At 40.8% G+C, this 25,370-nt stretch overlaps 37 non-coding genes across 37 annotated transcripts; all 37 read left to right on the top strand.

Moving 5' to 3' along the window:
- The first annotated feature begins 151 nt into the window (after positions 1 to 151).
- Positions 152 to 272, top strand: LOC139466371 (U5 spliceosomal RNA). Its single transcript, XR_011653416.1, has one exon. It is a non-coding gene; the product is annotated as a U5 spliceosomal RNA (small nuclear RNA).
- A 509-nt stretch (positions 273 to 781) lies between these two features.
- Positions 782 to 902, top strand: LOC139466370 (U5 spliceosomal RNA). Its single transcript, XR_011653415.1, has one exon. It is a non-coding gene; the product is annotated as a U5 spliceosomal RNA (small nuclear RNA).
- Positions 903 to 1,411: 509 nt separating this feature from the next.
- LOC139466369 (U5 spliceosomal RNA) lies at positions 1,412 to 1,532 on the top strand. Its single transcript, XR_011653414.1, has one exon. It is a non-coding gene; the product is annotated as a U5 spliceosomal RNA (small nuclear RNA).
- A 509-nt stretch (positions 1,533 to 2,041) lies between these two features.
- LOC139466367 (U5 spliceosomal RNA) lies at positions 2,042 to 2,162 on the top strand. The gene has a single exon (XR_011653412.1). It is a non-coding gene; the product is annotated as a U5 spliceosomal RNA (small nuclear RNA).
- Positions 2,163 to 2,671: 509 nt separating this feature from the next.
- Positions 2,672 to 2,792, top strand: LOC139466366 (U5 spliceosomal RNA). Its single transcript, XR_011653411.1, has one exon. It is a non-coding gene; the product is annotated as a U5 spliceosomal RNA (small nuclear RNA).
- A 509-nt stretch (positions 2,793 to 3,301) lies between these two features.
- Positions 3,302 to 3,422, top strand: LOC139466365 (U5 spliceosomal RNA). The gene has a single exon (XR_011653410.1). It is a non-coding gene; the product is annotated as a U5 spliceosomal RNA (small nuclear RNA).
- Positions 3,423 to 3,931: 509 nt separating this feature from the next.
- On the top strand, positions 3,932 to 4,052 carry LOC139466364 (U5 spliceosomal RNA). Its single transcript, XR_011653409.1, has one exon. It is a non-coding gene; the product is annotated as a U5 spliceosomal RNA (small nuclear RNA).
- A 509-nt stretch (positions 4,053 to 4,561) lies between these two features.
- On the top strand, positions 4,562 to 4,682 carry LOC139466363 (U5 spliceosomal RNA). The gene has a single exon (XR_011653408.1). It is a non-coding gene; the product is annotated as a U5 spliceosomal RNA (small nuclear RNA).
- A 509-nt stretch (positions 4,683 to 5,191) lies between these two features.
- LOC139466361 (U5 spliceosomal RNA) lies at positions 5,192 to 5,312 on the top strand. Its single transcript, XR_011653406.1, has one exon. It is a non-coding gene; the product is annotated as a U5 spliceosomal RNA (small nuclear RNA).
- Positions 5,313 to 5,821: 509 nt separating this feature from the next.
- LOC139466360 (U5 spliceosomal RNA) lies at positions 5,822 to 5,942 on the top strand. The gene has a single exon (XR_011653405.1). It is a non-coding gene; the product is annotated as a U5 spliceosomal RNA (small nuclear RNA).
- A 509-nt stretch (positions 5,943 to 6,451) lies between these two features.
- Positions 6,452 to 6,572, top strand: LOC139466491 (U5 spliceosomal RNA). Its single transcript, XR_011653532.1, has one exon. It is a non-coding gene; the product is annotated as a U5 spliceosomal RNA (small nuclear RNA).
- A 509-nt stretch (positions 6,573 to 7,081) lies between these two features.
- Positions 7,082 to 7,202, top strand: LOC139466359 (U5 spliceosomal RNA). Its single transcript, XR_011653404.1, has one exon. It is a non-coding gene; the product is annotated as a U5 spliceosomal RNA (small nuclear RNA).
- A 509-nt stretch (positions 7,203 to 7,711) lies between these two features.
- On the top strand, positions 7,712 to 7,832 carry LOC139466358 (U5 spliceosomal RNA). The gene has a single exon (XR_011653403.1). It is a non-coding gene; the product is annotated as a U5 spliceosomal RNA (small nuclear RNA).
- A 509-nt stretch (positions 7,833 to 8,341) lies between these two features.
- LOC139466356 (U5 spliceosomal RNA) lies at positions 8,342 to 8,462 on the top strand. Its single transcript, XR_011653402.1, has one exon. It is a non-coding gene; the product is annotated as a U5 spliceosomal RNA (small nuclear RNA).
- A 509-nt stretch (positions 8,463 to 8,971) lies between these two features.
- LOC139466354 (U5 spliceosomal RNA) lies at positions 8,972 to 9,092 on the top strand. The gene has a single exon (XR_011653400.1). It is a non-coding gene; the product is annotated as a U5 spliceosomal RNA (small nuclear RNA).
- A 509-nt stretch (positions 9,093 to 9,601) lies between these two features.
- LOC139466490 (U5 spliceosomal RNA) lies at positions 9,602 to 9,722 on the top strand. The gene has a single exon (XR_011653531.1). It is a non-coding gene; the product is annotated as a U5 spliceosomal RNA (small nuclear RNA).
- A 509-nt stretch (positions 9,723 to 10,231) lies between these two features.
- Positions 10,232 to 10,352, top strand: LOC139466353 (U5 spliceosomal RNA). Its single transcript, XR_011653399.1, has one exon. It is a non-coding gene; the product is annotated as a U5 spliceosomal RNA (small nuclear RNA).
- A 509-nt stretch (positions 10,353 to 10,861) lies between these two features.
- On the top strand, positions 10,862 to 10,982 carry LOC139466344 (U5 spliceosomal RNA). The gene has a single exon (XR_011653390.1). It is a non-coding gene; the product is annotated as a U5 spliceosomal RNA (small nuclear RNA).
- A 509-nt stretch (positions 10,983 to 11,491) lies between these two features.
- LOC139466352 (U5 spliceosomal RNA) lies at positions 11,492 to 11,612 on the top strand. The gene has a single exon (XR_011653398.1). It is a non-coding gene; the product is annotated as a U5 spliceosomal RNA (small nuclear RNA).
- A 509-nt stretch (positions 11,613 to 12,121) lies between these two features.
- LOC139466351 (U5 spliceosomal RNA) lies at positions 12,122 to 12,242 on the top strand. The gene has a single exon (XR_011653397.1). It is a non-coding gene; the product is annotated as a U5 spliceosomal RNA (small nuclear RNA).
- A 509-nt stretch (positions 12,243 to 12,751) lies between these two features.
- On the top strand, positions 12,752 to 12,872 carry LOC139466350 (U5 spliceosomal RNA). The gene has a single exon (XR_011653396.1). It is a non-coding gene; the product is annotated as a U5 spliceosomal RNA (small nuclear RNA).
- Positions 12,873 to 13,381: 509 nt separating this feature from the next.
- LOC139466349 (U5 spliceosomal RNA) lies at positions 13,382 to 13,502 on the top strand. Its single transcript, XR_011653395.1, has one exon. It is a non-coding gene; the product is annotated as a U5 spliceosomal RNA (small nuclear RNA).
- A 509-nt stretch (positions 13,503 to 14,011) lies between these two features.
- On the top strand, positions 14,012 to 14,132 carry LOC139466348 (U5 spliceosomal RNA). The gene has a single exon (XR_011653394.1). It is a non-coding gene; the product is annotated as a U5 spliceosomal RNA (small nuclear RNA).
- Positions 14,133 to 14,641: 509 nt separating this feature from the next.
- LOC139466347 (U5 spliceosomal RNA) lies at positions 14,642 to 14,762 on the top strand. Its single transcript, XR_011653393.1, has one exon. It is a non-coding gene; the product is annotated as a U5 spliceosomal RNA (small nuclear RNA).
- A 509-nt stretch (positions 14,763 to 15,271) lies between these two features.
- LOC139466346 (U5 spliceosomal RNA) lies at positions 15,272 to 15,392 on the top strand. The gene has a single exon (XR_011653392.1). It is a non-coding gene; the product is annotated as a U5 spliceosomal RNA (small nuclear RNA).
- A 509-nt stretch (positions 15,393 to 15,901) lies between these two features.
- On the top strand, positions 15,902 to 16,022 carry LOC139466345 (U5 spliceosomal RNA). Its single transcript, XR_011653391.1, has one exon. It is a non-coding gene; the product is annotated as a U5 spliceosomal RNA (small nuclear RNA).
- A 509-nt stretch (positions 16,023 to 16,531) lies between these two features.
- LOC139466504 (U5 spliceosomal RNA) lies at positions 16,532 to 16,652 on the top strand. Its single transcript, XR_011653544.1, has one exon. It is a non-coding gene; the product is annotated as a U5 spliceosomal RNA (small nuclear RNA).
- Positions 16,653 to 17,161: 509 nt separating this feature from the next.
- On the top strand, positions 17,162 to 17,282 carry LOC139466343 (U5 spliceosomal RNA). Its single transcript, XR_011653389.1, has one exon. It is a non-coding gene; the product is annotated as a U5 spliceosomal RNA (small nuclear RNA).
- Positions 17,283 to 18,800: 1,518 nt separating this feature from the next.
- Positions 18,801 to 18,921, top strand: LOC139466438 (U5 spliceosomal RNA). The gene has a single exon (XR_011653480.1). It is a non-coding gene; the product is annotated as a U5 spliceosomal RNA (small nuclear RNA).
- A 509-nt stretch (positions 18,922 to 19,430) lies between these two features.
- LOC139466342 (U5 spliceosomal RNA) lies at positions 19,431 to 19,551 on the top strand. Its single transcript, XR_011653388.1, has one exon. It is a non-coding gene; the product is annotated as a U5 spliceosomal RNA (small nuclear RNA).
- A 509-nt stretch (positions 19,552 to 20,060) lies between these two features.
- LOC139466340 (U5 spliceosomal RNA) lies at positions 20,061 to 20,181 on the top strand. The gene has a single exon (XR_011653387.1). It is a non-coding gene; the product is annotated as a U5 spliceosomal RNA (small nuclear RNA).
- Positions 20,182 to 20,690: 509 nt separating this feature from the next.
- On the top strand, positions 20,691 to 20,811 carry LOC139466339 (U5 spliceosomal RNA). The gene has a single exon (XR_011653386.1). It is a non-coding gene; the product is annotated as a U5 spliceosomal RNA (small nuclear RNA).
- A 509-nt stretch (positions 20,812 to 21,320) lies between these two features.
- On the top strand, positions 21,321 to 21,441 carry LOC139466338 (U5 spliceosomal RNA). Its single transcript, XR_011653385.1, has one exon. It is a non-coding gene; the product is annotated as a U5 spliceosomal RNA (small nuclear RNA).
- A 509-nt stretch (positions 21,442 to 21,950) lies between these two features.
- On the top strand, positions 21,951 to 22,071 carry LOC139466337 (U5 spliceosomal RNA). The gene has a single exon (XR_011653384.1). It is a non-coding gene; the product is annotated as a U5 spliceosomal RNA (small nuclear RNA).
- A 509-nt stretch (positions 22,072 to 22,580) lies between these two features.
- On the top strand, positions 22,581 to 22,701 carry LOC139466336 (U5 spliceosomal RNA). Its single transcript, XR_011653383.1, has one exon. It is a non-coding gene; the product is annotated as a U5 spliceosomal RNA (small nuclear RNA).
- Positions 22,702 to 24,219: 1,518 nt separating this feature from the next.
- Positions 24,220 to 24,340, top strand: LOC139466436 (U5 spliceosomal RNA). Its single transcript, XR_011653478.1, has one exon. It is a non-coding gene; the product is annotated as a U5 spliceosomal RNA (small nuclear RNA).
- A 510-nt stretch (positions 24,341 to 24,850) lies between these two features.
- LOC139466335 (U5 spliceosomal RNA) lies at positions 24,851 to 24,971 on the top strand. Its single transcript, XR_011653382.1, has one exon. It is a non-coding gene; the product is annotated as a U5 spliceosomal RNA (small nuclear RNA).
- Positions 24,972 to 25,370: the final 399 nt, after the last annotated feature.

Here is a 25,370-nt window from a genome sequence, read left to right as displayed (position 1 = left end):
ACCAAATCATTTTTACAATTGTTTTATCACTGTTTATGTCACATAAAAAGCTTATATTGAACAGATGATTTAAATGACACGAGTCATGTCTTCGCACCTGCACGTGCTGAAATGATAAGGTGACTGAGGTGCAGACAGGTATCTGTAACATTAACTCTGGTTTCTCTTCATCCATTCGGATAAATCTTTCGCCTTTTACTAAAGATTTCCGTGGAGAGGAACATCACAATGAGTCTATAGACTAATTTATTACGCCCTGCATTGCCAGGGTCAACATTCCAAATAATAAAAATAGAACTCCAAGCACTTGCATCAAAGGGAGGTAACCACTTCTTGCTTCTGTCTTCTCTCCTCTTTTAATGTGGGGATATTGCAAATGTACAGCGTTGTTTACAAGCTGAAGCCACCATCCCCTCATTGACCTTTCCTTTATTATGGGTGGGCACGAGAATCGCTTTTTGGATTTGTATCTTGAGGGGTGCATTGACGTGAGCGTCGCTCACAATGATAGGCTAAGTAACACGATTAGTCCACGTTCAAAATGGCTGCCACACACACTGGATTGATCAAAGCCGACATTATTTTGACACGCCATGCTTGCATCAAGCGATCTCCGAGTTGAAGATGTTTACCAAATCATTTTTACAATTGTTTTATCACTGTTTATGTCACATAAAAAGCTTATATTGAACAGATGATTTAAATGACACGAGTCATGTCTTCGCACCTGCACGTGCTGAAATGATAAGGTGACTGGGGTGCAGACAGGTATATGTAACATTAACTCTGGTTTCTCTTCATCCATTCGGATAAATCTTTCGCCTTTTACTAAAGATTTCCGTGGAGAGGAACATCACAATGAGTCTATAGACTAATTTATTACGCCCTGCATTGCCAGGGTCAACATTCCAAATAATAAAAATAGAACTCCAAGCACTTGCATCAAAGGGAGGTAACCACTTCTTGCTTCTGTCTTCTCTCCTCTTTTAATGTGGGGATATTGCAAATGTACAGCGTTGTTTACAAGCTGAAGCCACCATCCCCTTATTGACCTTTTCTTTATTATGGGTGCGCACGAGAATCGCTTGTTGGATTTGTATCTTGAGGGGTGCATTGACGTGAGCGTCGCTCACAATGATAGGCTAAGTAACACGATTAGTCCACGTTCAAAATGGCTTCCACACACACTGGATTGATCAAAGCCGACATTATTTTGACACGCCATGCTTGCATCAAGCGATCTCCGAGTTGAAGATGTTTACCAAATCATTTTTACAATTGTTTTATCACTGTTTATGTCACATAAAAAGCTTATATTGAACAGATGATTTAAATGACACGAGTCATGTCTTCGCACCTGCACGTGCTGAAATGATAAGGTGACTGGGGTGCAGACAGGTATATGTAACATTAACTCTGGTTTCTCTTCATCCATTCGGATAAATCTTTCGCCTTTTACTAAAGATTTCCGTGGAGAGGAACATCACAATGAGTCTATAGACTAATTTATTACGCCCTGCATTGCCAGGGTCAACATTCCAAATAATAAAAATAGAACTCCAAGCACTTGCATCAAAGGGAGGTAACCACTTCTTGCTTCTGTCTTCTCTCCTCTTTTAATGTGGGGATATTGCAAATGTACAGCGTTGTTTACAAGCTGAAGCCACCATCCCCTTATTGACCTTTTCTTTATTATGGGTGCGCACGAGAATCGCTTGTTGGATTTGTATCTTGAGGGGTGCATTGACGTGAGCGTCGCTCACAATGATAGGCTAAGTAACACGATTAGTCCACGTTCAAAATGGCTTCCACACACACTGGATTGATCAAAGCCGACATTATTTTGACACGCCATGCTTGCATCAAGCGATCTCCGAGTTGAAGATGTTTACCAAATCATTTTTACAATTGTTTTATCACTGTTTATGTCACATAAAAAGCTTATATTGAACAGATGATTTAAATGACACGAGTCATGTCTTCGCACCTGCACGTGCTGAAATGATAAGGTGACTGAGGTGCAGACAGGTATCTGTAACATTAACTCTGGTTTCTCTTCATCCATTCGGATAAATCTTTCGCCTTTTACTAAAGATTTCCGTGGAGAGGAACATCACAATGAGTCTATAGACTAATTTATTACGCCCTGCATTGCCAGGGTCAACATTCCAAATAATAAAAATAGAACTCCAAGCACTTGCATCAAAGGGAGGTAACCACTTCTTGCTTCTGTCTTCTCTCCTCTTTTAATGTGGGGATATTGCAAATGTACAGCGTTGTTTACAAGCTGAAGCCACCATCCCCTCATTGACCTTTCCTTTATTATGGGTGGGCACGAGAATCGCTTTTTGGATTTGTATCTTGAGGGGTGCATTGACGTGAGCGTCGCTCACAATGATAGGCTAAGTAACACGATTAGTCCACGTTCAAAATGGCTGCCACACACACTGGATTGATCAAAGCCGACATTATTTTGACACGCCATGCTTGCATCAAGCGATCTCCGAGTTGAAGATGTTTACCAAATCATTTTTACAATTGTTTTATCACTGTTTATGTCACATAAAAAGCTTATATTGAACAGATGATTGAAATGACACGAGTCATGTCTTCGCACCTGCACGTGCTGAAATGATAAGGTGACTGGGGTGCAGACAGGTATATGTAACATTAACTCTGGTTTCTCTTCATCCATTCGGATAAATCTTTCGCCTTTTACTAAAGATTTCCGTGGAGAGGAACATCACAATGAGTCTATAGACTAATTTATTACGCCCTGCATTGCCAGGGTCAACATTCCAAATAATAAAAATAGAACTCCAAGCACTTGCATCAAAGGGAGGTAACCACTTCTTGCTTCTGTCTTCTCTCCTCTTTTAATGTGGGGATATTGCAAATGTACAGCGTTGTTTACAAGCTGAAGCCACCATCCCCTTATTGACCTTTTCTTTATTATGGGTGGGCACGACAATCGCTTGTTGGATTTGTATCTTGAGGGGTGCATTGACGTGAGCGTCGCTCACAATGATAGGCTAAGTAACACGATTAGTCCACGTTCAAAATGGCTTCCACACACACTGGATTGATCAAAGCCGACATTATTTTGACACGCCATGCTTGCATCAAGCGATCTCCGAGTTGAAGATGTTTACCAAATCATTTTTACAATTGTTTTATCACTGTTTATGTCACATAAAAAGCTTATATTGAACAGATGATTTAAATGACACGAGTCATGTCTTCGCACCTGCACGTGCTGAAATGATAAGGTGACTGGGGTGCAGACAGGTATCTGTAACATTAACTCTGGTTTCTCTTCATCCATTCGGATAAATCTTTCGCCTTTTACTAAAGATTTCCGTGGAGAGGAACATCACAATGAGTCTATAGACTAATTTATTACGCCCTGCATTGCCAGGGTCAACATTCCAAATAATAAAAATAGAACTCCAAGCACTTGCATCAAAGGGAGGTAACCACTTCTTGCTTCTGTCTTCTCTCCTCTTTTAATGTGGGGATATTGCAAATGTACAGCGTTGTTTACAAGCTGAAGCCACCATCCCCTCATTGACCTTTCCTTTATTATGGGTGGGCACGAGAATCGCTTTTTGGATTTGTATCTTGAGGGGTGCATTGACGTGAGCGTCGCTCACAATGATAGGCTAAGTAACACGATTAGTCCACGTTCAAAATGGCTGCCACACACACTGGATTGATCAAAGCCGACATTATTTTGACACGCCATGCTTGCATCAAGCGATCTCCGAGTTGAAGATGTTTACCAAATCATTTTTACAATTGTTTTATCACTGTTTATGTCACATAAAAAGCTTATATTGAACAGATGATTTAAATGACACGAGTCATGTCTTCGCACCTGCACGTGCTGAAATGATAAGGTGACTGGGGTGCAGACAGGTATATGTAACATTAACTCTGGTTTCTCTTCATCCATTCGGATAAATCTTTCGCCTTTTACTAAAGATTTCCGTGGAGAGGAACATCACAATGAGTCTATAGACTAATTTATTACGCCCTGCATTGCCAGGGTCAACATTCCAAATAATAAAAATAGAACTCCAAGCACTTGCATCAAAGGGAGGTAACCACTTCTTGCTTCTGTCTTCTCTCCTCTTTTAATGTGGGGATATTGCAAATGTACAGCGTTGTTTACAAGCTGAAGCCACCATCCCCTTATTGACCTTTTCTTTATTATGGGTGCGCACGAGAATCGCTTGTTGGATTTGTATCTTGAGGGGTGCATTGACGTGAGCGTCGCTCACAATGATAGGCTAAGTAACACGATTAGTCCACGTTCAAAATGGCTTCCACACACACTGGATTGATCAAAGCCGACATTATTTTGACACGCCATGCTTGCATCAAGCGATCTCCGAGTTGAAGATGTTTACCAAATCATTTTTACAATTGTTTTATCACTGTTTATGTCACATAAAAAGCTTATATTGAACAGATGATTTAAATGACACGAGTCATGTCTTCGCACCTGCACGTGCTGAAATGATAAGGTGACTGGGGTGCAGACAGGTATCTGTAACATTAACTCTGGTTTCTCTTCATCCATTCGGATAAATCTTTCGCCTTTTACTAAAGATTTCCGTGGAGAGGAACATCACAATGAGTCTATAGACTAATTTATTACGCCCTGCATTGCCAGGGTCAACATTCCAAATAACAAAAATAGAACTCCAAGCACTTGCATCAAAGGGAGGTAACCACTTCTTGCTTCTGTCTTCTCTCCTCTTTTAATGTGGGGATATTGCAAATGTACAGCGTTGTTTACAAGCTGAAGCCACCATCCCCTTATTGACCTTTTCTTTATTATGGGTGCGCACGAGAATCGCTTGTTGGATTTGTATCTTGAGGGGTGCATTGACGTGAGCGTCGCTCACAATGATAGGCTAAGTAACACGATTAGTCCACGTTCAAAATGGCTTCCACACACACTGGATTGATCAAAGCCGACATTATTTTGACACGCCATGCTTGCATCAAGCGATCTCCGAGTTGAAGATGTTTACCAAATCATTTTTACAATTGTTTTATCACTGTTTATGTCACATAAAAAGCTTATATTGAACAGATGATTTAAATGACACGAGTCATGTCTTCGCACCTGCACGTGCTGAAATGATAAGGTGACTGAGGTGCAGACAGGTATCTGTAACATTAACTCTGGTTTCTCTTCATCCATTCGGATAAATCTTTCGCCTTTTACTAAAGATTTCCGTGGAGAGGAACATCACAATGAGTCTATAGACTAATTTATTACGCCCTGCATTGCCAGGGTCAACATTCCAAATAATAAAAATAGAACTCCAAGCACTTGCATCAAAGGGAGGTAACCACTTCTTGCTTCTGTCTTCTCTCCTCTTTTAATGTGGGGATATTGCAAATGTACAGCGTTGTTTACAAGCTGAAGCCACCATCCCCTCATTGACCTTTCCTTTATTATGGGTGGGCACGACAATCGCTTTTTGGATTTGTATCTTGAGGGGTGCATTGACGTGAGCGTCGCTCACAATGATAGGCTAAGTAACACGATTAGTCCACGTTCAAAATGGCTGCCACACACACTGGATTGATCAAAGCCGACATTATTTTGACACGCCATGCTTGCATCAAGCGATCTCCGAGTTGAAGATGTTTACCAAATCATTTTTACAATTGTTTTATCACTGTTTATGTCACATAAAAAGCTTATATTGAACAGATGATTTAAATGACACGAGTCATGTCTTCGCACCTGCACGTGCTGAAATGATAAGGTGACTGGGGTGCAGACAGGTATATGTAACATTAACTCTGGTTTCTCTTCATCCATTCGGATAAATCTTTCGCCTTTTACTAAAGATTTCCGTGGAGAGGAACATCACAATGAGTCTATAGACTAATTTATTACGCCCTGCATTGCCAGGGTCAACATTCCAAATAATAAAAATAGAACTCCAAGCACTTGCATCAAAGGGAGGTAACCACTTCTTGCTTCTGTCTTCTCTCCTCTTTTAATGTGGGGATATTGCAAATGTAAAGCGTTGTTTACAAGCTGAAGCCACCATCCCCTCATTGACCTTTCCTTTATTATGGGTGGGCACGAGAATCGCTTTTTGGATTTGTATCTTGAGGGGTGCATTGACGTGAGCGTCGCTCACAATGATAGGCTAAGTAACACGATTAGTCCACGTTCAAAATGGCTTCCACACACACTGGATTGATCAAAGCCGACATTATTTTGACACGCCATGCTTGCATCAAGCGATCTCCGAGTTGAAGATGTTTACCAAATCATTTTTACAATTGTTTTATCACTGTTTATGTCACATAAAAAGCTTATATTGAACAGATGATTTAAATGACACGAGTCATGTCTTCGCACCTGCACGTGCTGAAATGATAAGGTGACTGGGGTGCAGACAGGTATATGTAACATTAACTCTGGTTACTCTTCATCCATTCGGATAAATCTTTCGCCTTTTACTAAAGATTTCCGTGGAGAGGAACATCACAATGAGTCTATAGACTAATTTATTACGCCCTGCATTGCCAGGGTCAACATTCCAAATAATAAAAATAGAACTCCAAGCACTTGCATCAAAGGGAGGTAACCACTTCTTGCTTCTGTCTTCTCTCCTCTTTTAATGTGGGGATATTGCAAATGTACAGCGTTGTTTACAAGCTGAAGCCACCATCCCCTCATTGACCTTTCCTTTATTATGGGTGCACACGAGAATCGCTTGTTGGATTTGTATCTTGAGGGGTGCATTGACGTGAGCGTCGCTCACAATGATAGGCTAAGTAACACGATTAGTCCACGTTCAAAATGGCTGCCACACACACTGGATTGATCAAAGCCGACATTATTTTGACACGCCATGCTTGCATCAAGCGATCTCCGAGTTGAAGATGTTTACCAAATCATTTTTACAATAGTTTTATCACTGTTTATGTCACATAAAAAGCTTATATTGAACAGATGAGTTAAATGACACGAGTCATGTCTTCGCACCTGCACGTGCTGAAATGATAAGGTGACTGGGGTGCAGACAGGTATCTGTAACGTTAACTCTGGTTTCTCTTCATCCATTCGGATAAATCTTTCGCCTTTTACTAAAGATTTCCGTGGAGAGGAACATCACAATGAGTCTATAGACTAATTTATTACGCCCTGCATTGCCAGGGTCAACATTCCAAATAATAAAAATAGAACTCCAAGCACTTGCATCAAAGGGAGGTAACCACTTCTTGCTTCTGTCTTCTCTCCTCTTTTAATGTGGGGATATTGCAAATGTACAGCGTTGTTTACAAGCTGAAGCCACCATCCCCTCATTGACCTTTTCTTTATTATGGGTGCGCACGAGAATCGCTTGTTGGATTTGTATCTTGAGGGGTGCATTGACGTGAGCGTCGCTCACAATGATAGGCTAAGTAACACGATTAGTCCACGTTCAAAATGGCTTCCACACACACTGGATTGATCAAAGCCGACATTATTTTGACACGCCATGCTTGCATCAAGCGATCTCCGAGTTGAAGATGTTTACCAAATCATTTTTACAATTGTTTTATCACTGTTTATGTCACATAAAAAGCTTATATTGAACAGATGATTTAAATGACACGAGTCATGTCTTCGCACCTGCACGTGCTGAAATGATAAGGTGACTGGGGTGCAGACAGGTATATGTAACATTAACTCTGGTTTCTCTTCATCCATTCGGATAAATCTTTCGCCTTTTACTAAAGATTTCCGTGGAGAGGAACATCACAATGAGTCTATAGACTAATTTATTACGCCCTGCATTGCCAGGGTCAACATTCCAAATAATAAAAATAGAACTCCAAGCACTTGCATCAAAGGGAGGTAACCACTTCTTGCTTCTGTCTTCTCTCCTCTTTTAATGTGGGGATATTGCAAATGTACAGCGTTGTTTACAAGCTGAAGCCACCATCCCCTTATTGACCTTTTCTTTATTATGGGTGCGCACGAGAATCGCTTGTTGGATTTGTATCTTGAGGGGTGCATTGACGTGAGCGTCGCTCACAATGATAGGCTAAGTAACACGATTAGTCCACGTTCAAAATGGCTTCCACACACACTGGATTGATCAAAGCCGACATTATTTTGACACGCCATGCTTGCATCAAGCGATCTCCGAGTTGAAGATGTTTACCAAATCATTTTTACAATTGTTTTATCACTGTTTATGTCACATAAAAAGCTTATATTGAACAGATGATTTAAATGACACGAGTCATGTCTTCGCACCTGCACGTGCTGAAATGATAAGGTGACTGAGGTGCAGACAGGTATCTGTAACATTAACTCTGGTTTCTCTTCATCCATTCGGATAAATCTTTCGCCTTTTACTAAAGATTTCCGTGGAGAGGAACATCACAATGAGTCTATAGACTAATTTATTACGCCCTGCATTGCCAGGGTCAACATTCCAAATAATAAAAATAGAACTCCAAGCACTTGCATCAAAGGGAGGTAACCACTTCTTGCTTCTGTCTTCTCTCCTCTTTTAATGTGGGGATATTGCAAATGTACAGCGTTGTTTACAAGCTGAAGCCACCATCCCCTCATTGACCTTTCCTTTATTATGGGTGGGCACGACAATCGCTTTTTGGATTTGTATCTTGAGGGGTGCATTGACGTGAGCGTCGCTCACAATGATAGGCTAAGTAACACGATTAGTCCACGTTCAAAATGGCTGCCACACACACTGGATTGATCAAAGCCGACATTATTTTGACACGCCATGCTTGCATCAAGCGATCTCCGAGTTGAAGATGTTTACCAAATCATTTTTACAATTGTTTTATCACTGTTTATGTCACATAAAAAGCTTATATTGAACAGATGATTTAAATGACACGAGTCATGTCTTCGCACCTGCACGTGCTGAAATGATAAGGTGACTGGGGTGCAGACAGGTATATGTAACATTAACTCTGGTTTCTCTTCATCCATTCGGATAAATCTTTCGCCTTTTACTAAAGATTTCCGTGGAGAGGAACATCACAATGAGTCTATAGACTAATTTATTACGCCCTGCATTGCCAGGGTCAACATTCCAAATAATAAAAATAGAACTCCAAGCACTTGCATCAAAGGGAGGTAACCACTTCTTGCTTCTGTCTTCTCTCCTCTTTTAATGTGGGGATATTGCAAATGTACAGCGTTGTTTACAAGCTGAAGCCACCATCCCCTCATTGACCTTTCCTTTATTATGGGTGGGCACGAGAATCGCTTTTTGGATTTGTATCTTGAGGGGTGCATTCACGTGAGCGTCGCTCACAATGATAGGCTAAGTAACACGATTAGTCCACGTTCAAAATGGCTTCCACACACACTGGATTGATCAAAGCCGACATTATTTTGACACGCCATGCTTGCATCAAGCGATCTCCGAGTTGAAGATGTTTACCAAATCATTTTTACAATTGTTTTATCACTGTTTATGTCACATAAAAAGCTTATATTGAACAGATGATTTAAATGACACGAGTCATGTCTTCGCACCTGCACGTGCTGAAATGATAAGGTGACTGGGGTGCAGACAGGTATATGTAACATTAACTCTGGTTACTCTTCATCCATTCGGATAAATCTTTCGCCTTTTACTAAAGATTTCCGTGGAGAGGAACATCACAATGAGTCTATAGACTAATTTATTACGCCCTGCATTGCCAGGGTCAACATTCCAAATAATAAAAATAGAACTCCAAGCACTTGCATCAAAGGGAGGTAACCACTTCTTGCTTCTGTCTTCTCTCCTCTTTTAATGTGGGGATATTGCAAATGTACAGCGTTGTTTACAAGCTGAAGCCACCATCCCCTCATTGACCTTTCCTTTATTATGGGTGCACACGAGAATCGCTTGTTGGATTTGTATCTTGAGGGGTGCATTGACGTGAGCGTCGCTCACAATGATAGGCTAAGTAACACGATTAGTCCACGTTCAAAATGGCTGCCACACACACTGGATTGATCAAAGCCGACATTATTTTGACACGCCATGCTTGCATCAAGCGATCTCCGAGTTGAAGATGTTTACCAAATCATTTTTACAATAGTTTTATCACTGTTTATGTCACATAAAAAGCTTATATTGAACAGATGAGTTAAATGACACGAGTCATGTCTTCGCACCTGCACGTGCTGAAATGATAAGGTGACTGGGGTGCAGACAGGTATCTGTAACATTAACTCTGGTTTCTCTTCATCCATTCGGATAAATCTTTCGCCTTTTACTAAAGATTTCCGTGGAGAGGAACATCACAATGAGTCTATAGACTAATTTATTACGCCCTGCATTGCCAGGGTCAACATTCCAAATAATAAAAATAGAACTCCAAGCACTTGCATCAAAGGGAGGTAACCACTTCTTGCTTCTGTCTTCTCTCCTCTTTTAATGTGGGGATATTGCAAATGTACAGCGTTGTTTACAAGCTGAAGCCACCATCCCCTCATTGACCTTTCCTTTATTATGGGTGCGCACGAGAATCGCTTTTTGGATTTGTATCTTGAGGGGTGCATTGACGTGAGCGTCGCTCACAATGATAGACTAAGTAACACGATTAGTCCACGTTCAAAATGGCTGCCACACACACTGGATTGATCAAAGCCGACATTATTTTGACACGCCATGCTTGCATCAAGCGATCTCCGAGTTGAAGATGTTTACCAAATCATTTTTACAATTGTTTTATCACTGTTTATGTCACATAAAAAGCTTATATTGAACAGATGATTTAAATGACACGAGTCATGTCTTCGCACCTGCACGTGCTGAAATGATAAGGTGACTGGGGTGCAGACAGGTATATGTAACATTAACTCTGGTTTCTCTTCATCCATTCGGATAAATCTTTCGCCTTTTACTAAAGATTTCCGTGGAGAGGAACATCACAATGAGTTTATAGACTAATTTATTACGCCCTGCATTGCCAGGGTCAACATTCCAAATAATAAAAATAGAACTCCAAGCACTTGCATCAAAGGGAGGTAACCACTTCTTGCTTCTGTCTTCTCTCCTCTTTTAATGTGGGGATATTGCAAATGTACAGCGTTGTTTACAAGCTGAAGCCACCATCCCCTTATTGACCTTTTCTTTATTATGGGTGCGCACGAGAATCGCTTGTTGGATTTGTATCTTGAGGGGTGCATTGACGTGAGCGTCGCTCACAATGATAGGCTAAGTAACACGATTAGTCCACGTTCAAAATGGCTTCCACACACACTGGATTGATCAAAGCCGACATTATTTTGACACGCCATGCTTGCATCAAGCGATCTCCGAGTTGAAGATGTTTACCAAATCATTTTTACAATTGTTTTATCACTGTTTATGTCACATAAAAAGCTTATATTGAACAGATGATTTAAATGACACGAGTCATGTCTTCGCACCTGCACGTGCTGAAATGATAAGGTGACTGAGGTGCAGACATGTATCTGTAACATTAACTCTGGTTTCTCTTCATCCATTCGGATAAATCTTTCGCCTTTTACTAAAGATTTCCGTGGAGAGGAACATCACAATGAGTCTATAGACTAATTTATTACGCCCTGCATTGCCAGGGTCAACATTCCAAATAATAAAAATAGAACTCCAAGCACTTGCATCAAAGGGAGGTAACCACTTCTTGCTTCTGTCTTCTCTCCTCTTTTAATGTGGGGATATTGCAAATGTACAGCGTTGTTTACAAGCTGAAGCCACCATCCCCTCATTGACCTTTCCTTTATTATGGATGGGCACGAGAATCGCTTTTTGGATTTGTATCTTGAGGGGTGCATTGACGTGAGCGTCGCTCACAATGATAGGCTAAGTAACACGATTAGTCCACGTTCAAAATGGCTGCCACACACACTGGATTGATCAAAGCCGACATTATTTTGACACGCCATGCTTGCATCAAGCGATCTCCGAGTTGAAGATGTTTACCAAATCATTTTTACAATTGTTTTATCACTGTTTATGTCACATAAAAAGCTTATATTGAACAGATGATTTAAATGACACGAGTCATGTCTTCGCACCTGCACGTGCTGAAATGATAAGGTGACTGGGGTGCAGACAGGTATATGTAACATTAACTCTGGTTTCTCTTCATCCATTCGGATAAATCTTTCGCCTTTTACTAAAGATTTCCGTGGAGAGGAACATCACAATGAGTCTATAGACTAATTTATTACGCCCTGCATTGCCAGGGTCAACATTCCAAATAATAAAAATAGAACTCCAAGCACTTGCATCAAAGGGAGGTAACCACTTCTTGCTTCTGTCTTCTCTCCTCTTTTAATGTGGGGATATTGCAAATGTACAGCGTTGTTTACAAGCTGAAGCCACCATCCCCTCATTGACCTTTCCTTTATTATGGGTGGGCACGAAAATCGCTTTTTGGATTTGTATCTTGAGGGGTGCATTGACGTGAGCGTCGCTCACAATGATAGGCTAAGTAACACGATTAGTCCACGTTCAAAATGGCTGCCACACACACTGGATTGATCAAAGCCGACATTATTTTGACACGCCATGCTTGCATCAAGCGATCTCCGAGTTGAAGATGTTTACCAAATCATTTTTACAATTGTTTTATCACTGTTTATGTCACATAAAAAGCTTATATTGAACAGATGATTTAAATGACACGAGTCATGTCTTCGCACCTGCACGTGCTGAAATGATAAGGTGACTGGGGTGCAGACAGGTATATGTAACATTAACTCTGGTTTCTCTTCATCCATTCGGATAAATCTTTCGCCTTTTACTAAAGATTTCCGTGGAGAGGAACATCACAATGAGTCTATAGACTAATTTATTACGCCCTGCATTGCCAGGGTCAACATTCCAAATAATAAAAATAGAACTCCAAGCACTTGCATCAAAGGGAGGTAACCACTTCTTGCTTCTGTCTTCTCTCCTCTTTTAATGTGGGGATATTGCAAATGTACAGCGTTGTTTACAAGCTGAAGCCACCATCCCCTCATTGACCTTTCCTTTATTATGGGTGGGCACGAGAATCGCTTTTTGGATTTGTATCTTGAGGGGTGCATTGACGTGAGCGTCGCTCACAATGATAGGCTAAGTAACACGATTAGTCCACGTTCAAAATGGCTTCCACACACACTGGATTGATCAAAGCCGACATTATTTTGACACGCCATGCTTGCATCAAGCGATCTCCGAGTTGAAGATGTTTACCAAATCATTTTTACAATTGTTTTATCACTGTTTATGTCACATAAAAAGCTTATATTGAACAGATGATTTAAATGACACGAGTCATGTCTTCGCACCTGCACGTGCTGAAATGATAAGGTGACTGGGGTGCAGACAGGTATATGTAACATTAACTCTGGTTTCTCTTCATCCATTCGGATAAATCTTTCGCCTTTTACTAAAGATTTCCGTGGAGAGGAACATCACAATGAGTCTATAGACTAATTTATTACGCCCTGCATTGCCAGGGTCAACATTCCAAATAATAAAATTAGAACTCCAAGCACTTGCATCAAAGGGAGGTAACCACTTCTTGCTTCTGTCTTCTCTCCTCTGTTAATGTGGGGATATTGCAAATGTACAGCGTTGTTTACAAGCTGAAGCCACCATCCCCTCATTGACCTTTCCTTTATTATGGGTGCACACGAGAATCGCTTGTTGGATTTGTATCTTGAGGGGTGCATTGACGTGAGCGTCGCTCACAATGATAGGCTAAGTAACACGATTAGTCCACGTTCAAAATGGCTGCCACACACACTGGATTGATCAAAGCCGACATTATTTTGACACGCCATGCTTGCATCAAGCGATCTCCGAGTTGAAGATGTTTACCAAATCATTTTTACAATAGTTTTATCACTGTTTATGTCACATAAAAAGCTTATATTGAACAGATGAGTTAAATGACACGAGTCATGTCTTCGCACCTGCACGTGCTGAAATGATAAGGTGACTGGGGTGCAGACAGGTATCTGTAACATTAACTCTGGTTTCTCTTCATCCATTCGGATAAATCTTTCGCCTTTTACTAAAGATTTCCGTGGAGAGGAACATCACAATGAGTCTATAGACTAATTTATTACGCCCTGCATTGCCAGGGTCAACATTCCAAATAATAAAAATAGAACTCCAAGCACTTGCATCAAAGGGAGGTAACCACTTCTTGCTTCTGTCTTCTCTCCTCTTTTAATGTGGGGATATTGCAAATGTACAGCGTTGTTTACAAGCTGAAGCCACCATCCCCTCATTGACCTTTCCTTTATTATGGGTGCGCACGAGAATCGCTTGTTGGATTTGTATCTTGAGGGGTGCATTGACGTGAGCGTCGCTCACAATGATAGACTAAGTAACACGATTAGTCCACGTTCAAAATGGCTTCCACACACACTGGATTGATCAAAGCCGACATTATTTTGACACGCCATGCTTGCATCAAGCGATCTCCGAGTTGAAGATGTTTACCAAATCATTTTTACAATTGTTTTATCACTGTTTATGTCACATAAAAAGCTTATATTGAACATATGATTTAAATGACACGAGTCATGTCTTCGCACCTGCACGTGCTGAAATGATAAGGTGACTGGGGTGCAGACAGGTATCTGTAACATTAACTCTGGTTTCTCTTCATCCATTCGGATAAATCTTTCGCCTTTTACTAAAGATTTCCGTGGAGAGGAACATCACAATGAGTCTATAGACTAATTTATTACGCCCTGCATTGCCAGGGTCAACATTCCAAATAATAAAAATAGAACTCCAAGCACTTGCATCAAATTGAGGTAACCACTTCTTGCTTCTGTCTTCTCTCCTCTTTTAATGTGGGGATATTGCAAATGTACAGCGTTGTTTACAAGCTGAAGCCACCATCCCCTCATTGACCTTTTCTTTATTATGGGTGGGCACGACAATCGCTTGTTGGATTTGTATCTTGAGGGGTGCATTGACGTGAGCGTCGCTCACAATGATAGGCTAAGTAACACGATTAGTCCACGTTCAAAATGGCTTCCACACTCACTGGATTGATCAAAGCCGACATTATTTTGACACGCCATGCTTGCATCAAGCGATCTCCGAGTTGAAGATGTTTACCAAATCATTTTTACAATTGTTTTATCACTGTTTATGTCACATAAAATGCTTATATTGAACAGATGATTTAAATGACACGAGTCATGTCTTCGCACCTGCACGTGCTGAAATGATAAGGTGACTGGGGTGCAGACAGGTATCTGTAACATTAACTCTGGTTTCTCTTCATCCATTCGGATAAATCTTTCGCCTTTTACTAAAGATTTCCGTGGAGAGGAACATCACAATGAGTCTATAGACTAATTTATTACGCCCTGCATTGCCAGGGTCAACATTCCAAATAATAAAAATAGAACGCCAAGCACTTGCATCAAAGGGAGGTAACCACTTCTTGCTTCTGTCTTCTCTCCTCTTTTAATCTGGGGATATTGCAAATGTACAGCGTTGTTTACAAGCTGAAGCCACCATCCCCTCATTGACCTTTTCTTTATTATGGGTGCGCACGACAATCGCTTGTTGGATTTGTATCTTGAGGGGTGCATTGACGTGAGCGTCGCTCACAATGAAAGGCTTAGTAACACGATTAGTCCACGTTCAAAATGGCTGCCACACACACTGGATTGATCAAAGCCGACATTATTTTGACACGCCATGCTTGCATCAAGCGATCTCCGAGTTGAAGATGTTTACCAAATCATTTTTACAATTGTTTTATCACTGTTTATGTCACATAAAAAGCTTATATTGAACAGATGATTTAAATGACACGAGTCATGTCTTCGCACCTGCACGTGCTGAAATGATAAGGTGACTGGGGTGCAGACAGGTATCTGTAACATTAACTCTGGTTTCTCTTCATCCATTCGGATAAATCTTTCGCCTTTTACTAAAGATTTCCGTGGAGAGGAACATCACAATGAGTCTATAGACTAATTTATTACGCCCTGCATTGCCAGGGTCAACATTCCAAATAATAAAAATAGAACTCCAAGCACTTGCATCAAAGGGAGGTAACCACTTCTTGCTTCTGTCTTCTCTCCTCTTTTAATGTGGGGATATTGCAAATGTACAGCGTTGTTTACAAGCTGAAGCCACCATCCCCTCATTGACCTTTTCTTTATTATGGGTGGGCACGACAATCGCTTGTTGGATTTGTATCTTGAGGGGTGCATTGACGTGAGCGTCGCTCACAATGATAGGCTAAGTAACACGATTAGTCCACGTTCAAAATGGCTTCCACACTCACTGGATTGATCAAAGCCAACATTATTTTGACACGCCATGCTTGCATCAAGCGATCTCCGAGTTGAAGATGTTTACCAAATCATTTTTACAATTGTTTTATCACTGTTTATGTCACATAAAATGCTTATATTGAACAGATGATTTAAATGACACGAGTCATGTCTTCGCACCTGCACGTGCTGAAATGATAAGGTGACTGGGGTGCAGACAGGTATCTGTAACATTAACTCTGGTTTCCCTTCATCCATTCGGATAAATCTTTCGCCTTTTACTAAAGATTTCCGTGGAGAGGAACATCACAATGAGTCTATAGACTAATTTATTACGCCCTGCATTGCCAGGGTCAACATTCCAAATAATAAAAATAGAACTCCAAGCACTTGCATCAAAGGGAGGTAACCACTTCTTGCTTCTGTCTTCTCTCCTCTGTTAATGTGGGGATATTGCAAATGTACAGCGTTGTTTACAAGCTGAAGCCACCATCCCCTCATTGACCTTTCCTTTATTATGGGTGCACACGAGAATCGCTTGTTGGATTTGTATCTTGAGGGGTGCATTGACGTGAGCGTCGCTCACAATGATAGGCTAAGTAACACGATTAGTCCACGTTCAAAATGGCTGCCACACACACTGGATTGATCAAAGCCGACATTATTTTGACACGCCATGCTTGCATCAAGCGATCTCCGAGTTGAAGATGTTTACCAAATCATTTTTACAATAGTTTTATCACTGTTTATGTCACATAAAAAGCTTATATTGAACAGATGAGTTAAATGACACGAGTCATGTCTTCGCACCTGCACGTGCTGAAATGATAAGGTGACTGGGGTGCAGACAGGTATCTGTAACATTAACTCTGGTTTCTCTTCATCCATTCGGATAAATCTTTCGCCTTTTACTAAAGATTTCCGTGGAGAGGAACATCACAATGAGTCTATAGACTAATTTATTACGCCCTGCATTGCCAGGGTCAACATTCCAAATAATAAAAATAGAACTCCAAGCACTTGCATCAAAGGGAGGTAACCACTTCTTGCTTCTGTCTTCTCTCCTCTTTTAATGTGGGGATATTGCAAATGTACAGCGTTGTTTACAAGCTGAAGCCACCATCCCCTCATTGACATTTCCTTTATTATGGGTGCGCACGACTTACTTACTTACTTACTTTGGAGATTTAACGTGCGCTTTCCGACTGACGCGTATTTCGCACACGGGCCAGGCCAGGCCATTTAATGTGTTTCCGAAAGGGGCGAGGGTGGTCTGTGCAACCCAAGAGGGGGCTTTAGGGGTTGCTTATATAGAATTTGGGAATTTTGAGATTTGGAATAGATGCCGATGGGGTTGGGGAGGAGAACTAAGGGAGCTGGGTATGGTGGATGATTGTTTGTTTTTGTGATTTTGATTTGGTAGGTTATTATGGTTTTAGATGCGTTTTATTAGTTCCGTTTTTATTAAGAATACGCCTAAGGCCTTGAAGTTTTCTAGTTTATTTTGTGGGTTTAGTATTGCTTCTAGAGTGAGAGCCTTGTTTAGATTGAGGGTGGTTTGTAATGCGGTTCGATGTGTTAGGTAGTGTGTGCAGTGGATGAGTGCGTGTTCTGGGGTTTCTGGTTGTTTGCAGTGTGGGCAGTTACCTGTAGTGTGTTTTTTAAATTTTTTTAGGTGGTTATTTAGGTTGGTGTGTCCTGTTTGGAGTTTAGTGATTACTCTGTCGATTTTTTTGGATGGATGGAGAATTTTTGGTTTGGTTAGTGGTTTGCTGAGCACTCTTTTGATTTGGCTATTTGAGTTTAGATATAGGTTATGCCATTTTTTTGTGATTTTTTGTTTGTTTACACTTTTAATTTCTGATTTTGAGATGGGTAAGTTTAAGCTTATTTCTGGGATTTTGAGGGATAGTTTAGCTGCTTTATCGGCGTTTTCATTACCGTATATTCCTACGTGGGCGGGTATCCACAAGAAGGTTATTTGTTTGCCTGCTTTTGTTAGGTCGTTGGAGCTTTTAAGTATTTGATTTATTAATTTAGGTCGGTTTTTGGTATTTTTGTTTTGGAGGGCTTGTAGTCCACTTAGGGAGTCGGTAAGTATTAGGATTTTTTGGTTGTTTTTGGATTCTTGATTGTGGAGGGCTGAGGCCATGCCCATGGGTGCGCACGAGAATCGCTTGTTGGATTTGTATCTTGAGGGGTGCATTGACGTGAGCGTCGCTCACAATGATAGGCTAAGTAACACGATTAGTCCACGTTCAAAATGACTTCCACACTCACTGGATTGATCAAAGCCGACATTATTTTGACACGCCATGCTTGCATCAATCGATCTCCGAGTTGAAGATGTTTACCAACTCATTTTTACAATTGTTTTATCACTGTTTATGTCACATAAAAAGCTTATATTGAACAGATGATTTAAATGACACGAGTCATGTCTTCGCACCTGCACGTGCTGAAATGATAAGGTGACTGGGGTGCAGACAGGTATCTGTAACATTAACTCTGGTTTCTCTTCAACCATTCGGATAAATCTTTCGCCTTTTACTAAAGATTTCCGTGGAGAGGAACATCACAATGAGTCTATAGACTAATTTATTACGCCCTGCATTGCCAGGGTCAATATTCCAAATAATAAAAATAGAACTCCAAGCACTTGCATCAAAGGGAGGTAACCACTTCTTGCTTCTGTCTTCTCTCCTCTTTTAATCTGGGGATATTGCAAATGTACAGCGTTGTTTACAAGCTGAAGCCACCATCCCCTCACTGACCTTTTCTTTATTATGGGTGGGCACGACAATCGCTTGTTGGATTTGTATCTTGAGGGGTGCATTGACGTGAGCGTCGCTCACAATGATAGGCTAAGTAACACGATTAGTCCACGTTCAAAATGGCTTCCACACTCACTGGATTGATCAAAGCCAACATTATTTTGACACGCCATGCTTGCATCAAGCGATCTCCGAGTTGAAGATGTTTACCAAATCATTTTTACAATTGTTTTATCACTGTTTATGTCACATAAAATGCTTATATTGAACAGATGATTTAAATGACACGAGTCATGTCTTCGCACCTGCACGTGCTGAAATGATAAGGTGACTGGGGTGCAGACAGGTATCTGTAACATTAACTCTGGTTTCTCTTCATCCATTCGGATAAATCTTTCGCCTTTTACTAAAGATTTCCGTGGAGAGGAACATCACAATGAGTCTATAGACTAATTTATTACGCCCTGCATTGCCAGGGTCAACATTCCAAATAATAAAAATAGAACGCCAAGCACTTGCATCAAAGGGAGGTAACCACTTCTTGCTTCTGTCTTCTCTCCTCTTTTAATGTGGGGATATTGCAAATGTACAGCGTTGTTTACAAGCTGAAGCCACCATCCCCTCATTGACCTTTTCTTTATTATGGGTGCGCACGACAATCGCTTGTTGGATTTGTATCTTGAGGGGTGCATTGACGTGAGCGTCGCTCACAATGAAAGGCTAAGTAACACGATTAGTCCACGTTCAAAATGGCTTCCACACACACTGGATTGATCAAAGCCGACATTATTTTGACACGCCATGCTTGCATCAAGCGATCTCCGAGTTGAAGATGTTTACCAAATCATTTTTACAATTGTTTTATCACTGTTTATGTCACATAAAAAGCTTATATTGAACAGATGATTTAAATGACACGAGTCATGTCTTCGCACCTGCACGTGCTGAAATGATAAGGTGACTGGGGTGCAGACAGGTATCTGTAACATTAACTCTGGTTTCTCTTCATCCATTCGGATAAATCTTTCGCCTTTTACTAAAGATTTCCGTGGAGAGGAACATCACAATGAGTCTATAGACTAATTTATTACGCCCTGCATTGCCAGGGTCAACATTCCAAATAATAAAAATAGAACTCCAAGCACTTGCATCAAAGGGAGGTAACCACTTCTTGCTTCTGTCTTCTCTCCTCTTTTAATGTGGGGATATTGCAAATGTACAGCGTTGTTTACAAGCTGAAGCCACCATCCCCTCATTGACCTTTTCTTTATTATGGGTGGGCACGACAATCGCTTGTTGGATTTGTATCTTGAGGGGTGCATTGACGTGAGCGTCGCTCACAATGATAGGCTAAGTAACACGATTAGTCCACGTTCAAAATGGCTTCCACACTCACTGGATTGATCAAAGCCAACATTATTTTGACACGCCATGCTTGCATCAAGCGATCTCCGAGTTGAAGATGTTTACCAAATCATTTTTACAATTGTTTTATCACTGTTTATGTCACATAAAATGCTTATATTGAACAGATGATTTAAATGACACGAGTCATGTCTTCGCACCTGCACGTGCTGAAATGATAAGGTGACTGGGGTGCAGACAGGTATCTGTAACATTAACTCTGGTTTCTCTTCATCCATTCGGATAAATCTTTCGCCTTTTACTAAAGATTTCCGTGGAGAGGAACATCACAATGAGTCTATAGACTAATTTATTACGCCCTGCATTGCCAGGGTCAACATTCCAAATAATAAAAATAGAACACCAAGCACTTGCATCAAAGGGAGGTAACCACTTCTTGCTTCTGTCTTCTCTCCTCTTTTAATGTGGGGATATTGCAAATGTACAGCGTTGTTTACAAGCTGAAGCCACCATCCCCTCATTGACCTTTTCTTTATTATGGGTGCGCACGACAATCGCTTGTTGGATTTGTATCTTGAGGGGTGCATTGACGTGAGCGTCGCTCACAATGAAAGGCTAAGTAACACGATTAGTCCACGTTCAAAATGGCTTCCACACACACTGGATTGATCAAAGCCGACATTATTTTGACACGCCATGCTTGCATCAAGCGATCTCCGAGTTGAAGATGTTTACCAAATCATTTTTACAATTGTTTTATCACTGTTTATGTCACATAAAAAGCTTATATTGAACAGATGATTTAAATGACACGAGTCATGTCTTCGCACCTGCACGTGCTGAAATGATAAGGTGACTGGGGTGCAGACAGGTATCTGTAACATTAACTCTGGTTTCTCTTCATCCATTCGGATAAATCTTTCGCCTTTTACTAAAGATTTCCGTGGAGAGGAACATCACAATGAGTCTATAGACTAATTTATTACGCCCTGCATTGCCAGGGTCAACATTCCAAATAATAAAAATAGAACTCCAAGCACTTGCATCAAAGGGAGGTAACCACTTCTTGCTTCTGTCTTCTCTCCTCTTTTAATGTGGGGATATTGCAAATGTACAGCGTTGTTTACAAGCTGAAGCCACCATCCCCTCATTGACCTTTCCTTTATTATGGGTGCGCACGAGAATCGCTTGTTGGATTTGTATCTTGAGGGGTGCATTGACGTGAGCGTCGCTCACAATGATAGGCTAAGTAACACGATTAGTCCACGTTCAAAATGGCTTCCACACTCACTGGATTGATCAAAGCCAACATTATTTTGACACGCCATGCTTGCATCAAGCGATCTCCGAGTTGAAGATGTTTACCAAATCATTTTTACAATTGTTTTATCACTGTTTATGTCACATAAAATGCTTATATTGAACAGATGATTTAAATGACACGAGTCATGTCTTCGCACCTGCACGTGCTGAAATGATAAGGTGACTGGGGTGCAGACAGGTATCTGTAACATTAACTCTGGTTTCTCTTCATCCATTCGGATAAATCTTTCGCCTTTTACTAAAGATTTCCGTGGAGAGGAACATCACAATGAGTCTATAGACTAATTTATTACGCCCTGCATTGCCAGGGTCAACATTCCAAATAATAAAAATAGAACGCCAAGCACTTGCATCAAAGGGAGGTAACCACTTCTTGCTTCTGTCTTCTCTCCTCTTTTAATGTGGGGATATTGCAAATGTACAGCGTTGTTTACAAGCTGAAGCCACCATCCCCTCATTGACCTTTCCTTTATTATGGGTGCGCACGAGAATCGCTTGTTGGATTTGTATCTTGAGGGGTGCATTGACGTGAGCGTCGCTCACAATGATAGGCTAAGTAACACGATTAGTCCACGTTCAAAATGACTTCCACACACACTGGATTGATCAAAGCCGACATTATTTTGACACGCCATGCTTGCATCAATCGATCTCCGAGTTGAAGATGTTTACCAACTCATTTTTACAATTGTTTTATCACTGTTTATGTCACATAAAAAGCTTATATTGAACAGATGATTTAAATGACACGAGTCATGTCTTCGCACCTGCACGTGCTGAAATGATAAGGTGACTGGGGTGCAGACAGGTATCTGTAACATTAACTCTGGTTTCTCTTCATCCATTCGGATAAATCTTTCGCCTTTTACTAAAGATTTCCGTGGAGAGGAACATCACAATGAGTCTATAGACTAATTTATTACGCCCTGCATTGCCAGGGTCAACATTCCAAATAATAAAAATAGAACTCCAAGCACTTGCATCAAAGGGAGGTAACCACTTCTTGCTTCTGTCTTCTCTCCTCTTTTAATGTGGGGATATTGCAAATGTACAGCGTTGTTTACAAGCTGAAGCCACCATCCCCTCATTGACATTTCCTTTATTATGGGTGCGCACGACTTACTTACTTACTTACTTTGGAGATTTAACGTGCGCTTTCCGACTGACGCGTATTTCGCACACGGGCCCGGCCAGGCCATTTAATGTGTTTCCGAAAGGGGCGAGGGTGGTCTGTGCAACCCAAGAGGGGGCTTTAGGGGTTGCTTATATAGAATTTGGGAATTTTGAGATTTGGAATAGATGCCGATGGGGTTGGGGAGGAGAACTAAGGGAGCTGGGTATGGTGGATGATTGTTTGTTTTTGTGATTTTGATTTGGTAGGTTATTATGGTTTTAGATGCGTTTTATTAGTTCCGTTTTTATTAAGAATACGCCTAAGGCCTTGAAGTTTTCTAGTTTATTTTGTGGGTTTAGTATTGCTTCTAGAGTGAGAGCCTTGTTTAGATTGAGGGTGGTTTGTAATGCGGTTCGATGTGTTAGGTAGTGTGTGCAGTGGATGAGTGCGTGTTCTGGGGTTTCTGGTTGTTTGCAGTGTGGGCAGTTACCTGTAGTGTGTTTTTTAAATTTTTTTAGGTGGTTATTTAGGTTGGTGTGTCCTGTTTGGAGTTTAGTGATTACTCTGTCGATTTTTTTGGATGGATGGAGAATTTTTGGTTTGGTTAGTGGTTTGCTGAGCACTCTTTTGATTTGGCTATTTGAGTTTAGATATAGGTTATGCCATTTTTTTGTGATTTTTTGTTTGTTTACACTTTTAATTTCTGATTTTGAGATGGGTAAGTTTAAGCTTATTTCTGGGATTTTGAGGGATAGTTTAGCTGCTTTATCGGCGTTTTCATTACCGTATATTCCTACGTGGGCGGGTATCCACAAGAAGGTTATTTGTTTGCCTGCTTTTGTTAGGTCGTTGGAGCTTTTAAGTATTTGATTTATTAATTTAGGTCGGTTTTTGGTATTTTTGTTTTGGAGGGCTTGTAGTCCACTTAGGGAGTCGGTAAGTATTAGGATTTTTTGGTTGTTTTTGGATTCTTGATTGTGGAGGGCTGAGGCCATGCCCATGGGTGCGCACGAGAATCGCTTGTTGGATTTGTATCTTGAGGGGTGCATTGACGTGAGCGTCGCTCACAATGATAGGCTAAGTAACACGATTAGTCCACGTTCAAAATGACTTCCACACTCACTGGATTGATCAAAGCCGACATTATTTTGACACGCCATGCTTGCATCAATCGATCTCCGAGTTGAAGATGTTTACCAACTCATTTTTACAATTGTTTTATCACTGTTTATGTCACATAAAAAGCTTATATTGAACAGATGATTTAAATGACACGAGTCATGTCTTCGCACCTGCACGTGCTGAAATGATAAGGTGACTGGGGTGCAGACAGGTATCTGTAACATTAACTCTGGTTTCTCTTCAACCATTCGGATAAATCTTTCGCCTTTTACTAAAGATTTCCGTGGAGAGGAACATCACAATGAGTCTATAGACTAATTTATTACGCCCTGCATTGCCAGGGTCAATATTCCAAATAATAAAAATAGAACTCCAAGCACTTGCATCAAAGGGAGGTAACCACTTCTTGCTTCTGTCTTCTCTCCTCTTTTAATCTGGGGATATTGCAAATGTACAGCGTTGTTTACAAGCTGAAGCCACCATCCCCTCACTGACCTTTTCTTTATTATGGGTGGGCACGACAATCGCTTGTTGGATTTGTATCTTGAGGGGTGCATTGACGTGAGCGTCGCTCACAATGATAGGCTAAGTAACACGATTAGTCCACGTTCAAAATGACTTCCACACTCACTGGATTGATCAAAGCCGACATTATTTTGACACGCCATGCTTGCATCAATCGATCTCCAAGTTGAAGATGTTTACCAACTCATTTTTTACAATTGTTTTATCACTGTTTATGTCACATAAAAAGCTTATATTGAACAGATGATTTAAATGACACGAGTCATGTCTTCGCACCTGCACGTGCTGAAATGATAAGGTGACTGGGCTGCAGACAGGTATCTGTAACATTAACTCTGGTTTCTCTTCATCCATTCGGATAAATCTTTCGCCTTTTACTAAAGATTTCCGTGGAGAGGAACATCACAATGAGTCTATAGACTAATTTATTACGCCCTGCATTGCCAGGGTCAACATTCCAAATAATAAAAATAGAACTCCAAGCACTTGCATCAAAGGGAGGTAACCACTTCTTGCTTCTGTCTTCTCTCCTCTTTTAATGTGGGGATATTGCAAATGTACAGCGTTGTTTACAAACTGAAGCCACCATCCCCTCACTGACCTTTTCTTTATTATGGGTGGGCACGACAATCGCTTGTTGGATTTGTATCTTGAGGGGTGCATTGACGTGAGCGTCGCTCACAATGATAGGCTAAGTAACACGATTAGTCCACGTTCAAAATGACTTCCACACTCACTGGATTGATCAAAGCCGACATTATTTTGACACGCCATGCTTGCATCAATCGATCTCCGAGTTGAAGATGTTTACCAAATCATTTTTACAATTGTTTTATCACTGTTTATGTCA

Source organism: Haliotis cracherodii, unplaced genomic scaffold (assembly GCF_022045235.1).
Source record: "Haliotis cracherodii isolate W230 unplaced genomic scaffold, xgHalCrac1.p SCAF_18, whole genome shotgun sequence".
Lineage (NCBI taxonomy): Eukaryota > Metazoa > Mollusca > Gastropoda > Lepetellida > Haliotidae > Haliotis > Haliotis cracherodii.
The sequence above is the reverse complement of the archived record's forward strand: the minus strand, read 5'-3'. Positions and strand labels throughout refer to the sequence as shown.